The sequence below is a fragment of the Elephantulus edwardii genome, unplaced genomic scaffold (assembly GCF_000299155.1).
Source record: "Elephantulus edwardii isolate Elephantulus edwardi_28Jun2011 unplaced genomic scaffold, EleEdw1.0 scaffold00041, whole genome shotgun sequence".
NCBI classification, from domain to species: Eukaryota; Metazoa; Chordata; class Mammalia; order Macroscelidea; family Macroscelididae; genus Elephantulus; species Elephantulus edwardii.
In genome coordinates, this window is record NW_006399791.1 from 19,912,396 (window position 1) to 19,916,859 (window position 4,464).

General features: G+C 46.9%; 1 pseudogene; it reads right to left on the reverse strand.

Moving 5' to 3' along the window:
• Window positions 1-103: 103 nt before the first annotated feature.
• Window positions 104-3,757, reverse strand: LOC102856704 (annotated as a pseudogene).
• Window positions 3,758-4,464: the final 707 nt, after the last annotated feature.

The window sequence follows — 4,464 nt, forward strand, 5'->3', positions numbered from 1 at the left end:
GCCAACAGGGACAGGAGGAGGGAGAAGGTATAGAGCCAAACAGCCAGAGGGTGGCAGAGGAAGAGCACAGGGATCCAGACAAGGTGAGAAGACAGAACTACTACTATTGTTCATTGGGGTTGGGATCGGCATCTGGTTACTTGGTGAGGTCGAAGGTTAGGACTTTGCTGATCACACAGTCCCCTTGCTCAGGATAAACGCCAATGAGGCTCTCAGCCTTGGTGTAGAACTCTTCCTTAAGAGAGATGACAATGGCCTGGAAGTTGCAAGTCGACTGCTCCTTGATGTACTTTGCCACCTTGCCAATGTTGGTGTTATCCAGAGCAGCATCAATCTCATCCAGGACAAAGAAGGGAGCTGGCTTGTAGCTGTGGATGGCAAAGAGCAGAGCCAGAGCTGCCACTGTTTTTTCCCCGCCAGACAAGTTGTCCATAGGCCAGAAGTGTTTGCCAGGGGCTACACAGTTATAATTGATGCCATCCAAGTATGATTCCTCAGGATTCTCAGGACCTAGGAATGCCTGGGCACTGCTATTGTGTGACAAGGCCTTATAGATCTCATCAATGTTGGTGGCTACAGATTCAAAACAAGCATTAAAGCGGTCAAAGCGCTCCTTCTTGATCTGTTCAAATGCTTGCTTGGCCTTCTTGGCTCGCTTTCGGGCTGCCTCAAACTCATCTGAGGTCTCCTGGAACTTATCTCAGACACTTTCCAGCTTTTCCATAGCCTTCATATTGGGAGCAGCAATGCGCTGGAGTACACCTTGCTGCTCATTCAGCTTCTGCTGTAGGGTGTTCATTTCCTGTTTGATCTCCTCCTCAGCCTGGGCATCCTTCAGATCCTCACACAGGTCGCCATAGTCAATCTCAAAGAGGGCCTCTCATGCATAGATACTGGAAGTTCTCTGAGAACCACTCACCGAGTCTTCTCCCTGCGAGCTACCCTCTTCCTGGCTAATATCATCCATAGTGCCCTTAGACAGTGGCAACTTGATGTCTTGCATCTTACAAGCCTGTACGAGGTTGTGGCGATCACTGCGCTTTTGTTCAAGCTTGGTCTCAATGGCTGTCACCTCCTTCTGTAAGTGGGTCATTTTCTTGTTGGCACCTCCCAGCTTCTTACGAATCTCCTCCATCTCATGATTCTTGTCATTAACCTCTGACTTTTTGGCCAGGTGCTGATTCTTCAGGTCTTGTAACTGGGCCATTGTCTCATCTATGATCTTCATGTGTCTTTGCTCCTCCTTGAGCTTTTCTATCTCATTTTCATCTTTTTTCACTGTCTGTTCCCACATGTGTACTTTATCTTGGTCCTCTTTGAGTTGGTTCTTTTCAAAATCCAATTGGATGCCCAAACGAGTCTTTTGAAAAACTCCAAACCCTTCTTAGCAATTTCTTTTTGCCTCTTCACCTTTTCTTCCTCAAACTTCCGGATGTTGCGCACACCAATCTCATGACAAAACTCTTCAAATATTTCATCTTCTACCTGGTTCATTTTCTCCTTTAAATCTTTCATTTCCCTCTCTCGGCTCTGGATGATCCTTTTGATATCGTTGATTCGAGGCCCAAAGTTGGCTAGTTCACTCTCCAGCTTGGACTTTTCCTGCAGGTTTAGGGCTAAATGTCGTGTCTTAGTCTGTTCTAGGTCACTCTGTGAGTACTTGAGCCGCATCTGTAGTCCATGAGCCTGAGACTGCACCTGCCGCAGCTCTGCCTCTTTCCGGTTTGCTTTCATCTGTTCTTTTAACTCCTCTGTCAATCGCTCCTTCTTCTCTTTCAACTTGTCTACTGCTTTCTCATCCCAGCGGCGTGCCTTGGCCTTCAGGTCACTGGCCCCGCCAGAGATCACTCCTGACTTTTGGAACAGGGTCCCATCCAATGCCACTGTCTTGTGGCGCTGGTGGCCCCCAAAGGCAATACGGCGGGCATCCTCTACGTTGTCACAGACAAGGGCATTGCCACAAGCATACTGCAGGGCCTTTTTGATGTGAGGTGGTTCGTAGCGAATAACATCGATCACAAGTTTGGCCCCTTTGATCTCCCGGAGCTTCTCATCTGTAGGTTTCACCTCAAGGTAGTCAAGAGATAAGAAAATCTCGGGTTCTCCGGGCTGCTCCTTGATATACTGAATACAGTCCCGGCCTGTCTTCTCTGAGTCCACAATAATGGCATCCATGTTCTTGCCCAAAACCTTGGTTACAGCAATCTGGTATTTCTTTTGTGTGGGCTGGCAGAGGTCTATGAGGCGGCCATACACAGAACCAGGATAAAGGCGCTTGATGCTTTCCATGATCTCTGCCTTTCGTTGTTGACGGCTGCTCTCCTGGCGATCAATGCGGGCATCCCCCAGCTGTTCCATCACCTGGTTTAACTCCTTATTGATCTCATCAATACGCCGTTTGGCCATTTCCACCTCTTCTGTCAGTTCCCCTTCTAGCTTCTTTTGCTCCTCAAGAGACTGCTTGCTAGTGATTATATATTCCTCCAGTTTCTCAATCCGCTTCTGATTCTCTTCTATCTCCCGGAGTTTTTGTTTGATCTTGGCCTCTGTCTCAACTTTCTTCCTCTCTTCCAGATCTAGTCGGTCCTGGTCAGCTTTCTGGTCTCGATTAAACTTCTCCAACTCCTGGGCCAGGGTAGCTGCCCTCTTGCTGGCTTCTTCTTTCAGCCGGTGATACTTCTTCACCTGGTTCTCCTCCAGAGTCAAGTTGAATCTGGCTCTCCTCTTCCATTCGTTCCTCAAACTCCTGTCGTGCTTTCTCTACTGACAGCATCTCCTTCTCTAGCTCATCCATGTCACCTTTACGTTTCTTGTAGTGTTTCTGTGCATTCTGTAGGGACTTTTTGGCTGCTTCCAACTTCTTAATTTTGTGAGAGGTATTCTCTTTGGCTTTGATGTACTGAGGCCGTTTCTGGTTAAGCTCTGAGTCCTTCTCTTTGATCTCCTTCTCAATCTGCTGCTGCTCCCACATCATTTTCCCCAGCTCCTTCTTCTTCTCCTTCAGCTCATCCTCTACCTTGTCCATGAGTTTCTTGTCTTTCTCAATTTCCTTGTTCTTAGAGGCTAGTTCCTTGTTGAGCTTCTCAATTTCTACCTCATTGTGGTAAAGCTTAAAGAGTTGTAGCTGTACCTGAGCTTGTACTACCTCATCTTTAGGCGCTGATATCGGTCAGCCTCTTCCTTCTCCTGTTTGGCCTCCTTGCGTTCTGCTGCAATGTTTTTCTTGCGATGGTAATTAAACTGAGTATCCTCTTCAGCCTTCACCATTTCCTTCTTTCGCTTATCATACTCCTGGGCCAGCTCCCCAGAGCGACTGATCTCTTCAAACAGAGCTGTTCTCTCTTTGGGGTTCTTCATGGCAATGGATTCCACAGCACCCTGGAAGACGAGGAAGTTACAAGCTTTGATGAGAATGCCCAACTTCTCTAACTCCTCACTGTACTCATGTAGCTGGACCCCCAACAATAACTCGGGCAAAAGTTCGGTCCTCAGCACCCTCCTCAGAGTAGACCATGCTGACAAAGGCCCTGTTAGCAGCCGGCTTGCCTACAGGAGCTCCATGGATAAAGTCTCGAAGAGTCTTCACCCGCAAATTGCTGGTCTTTTCACCTAGCACAAAGCTGATAGCATCCATGAGATTTGATTTACCAGAGCCATTAGGTCCAATGATGGCTGTAAACCTCTGAAATGGTCCGATGATCTGTCTTCCCTTGTACAACTTAAAGTTCTCGATTTCAATAAGTTTCAGGAAACCCATGACAGCAACAATGGCGCTACTAAGCAGTAGGAAGAGCCGCACCTAACACCCTGTAGGATGTTTCTAAGACTACAGTGCCGAGTCACATCTCTTCCCCGATTTCCAGGAAACCTCTTTCTTATCTTCCTATAGATGAATTTGTTGAAGATCCCCACTATCAAACTTCTCTTTTTTGACTATTCCTTTCAGGCCTGGGCACACTAAAATGACTTCTTTACTCTAGAAATCATGAGGCTTAGAGGGAAAATGGACTTATTTATTTCCCCCTCTCTTATTTCTTCCTGCTTTCCTATGAATCCTTAGATACTCTGAGCCCAGAGCCCTTGGGAGACTAGGCCCTTACACTATCCTTAAGTCATGGCAATCCTGCCGTGTTCTCCATAACAGGTTAGGTCTCTTCCTGAGACTATGCTTTTATCCTATGCTTTTGTCTGACATCTAAGCCTCTCTGTTTTCCTCTCCAGCTCTATTGTCGGGTCTTTGATGACCAACTAATGATCAACACTGCATTTCTTGTGCTTGTTCTTGCGTTCTTAGACTTTCACCTTCCATACCCTACAGACCAGTTCTTCTAAATTGTTGTTCTTGTTATTATGTCCTTAGGGTCTACCATGACTCATAGCAACCCTATGAGCGAGAGCTCTGAACTCTTCCCTATTCTGAGCCAGTCTCACCATCTCCAACACACCTACCCCTATTATCACAGT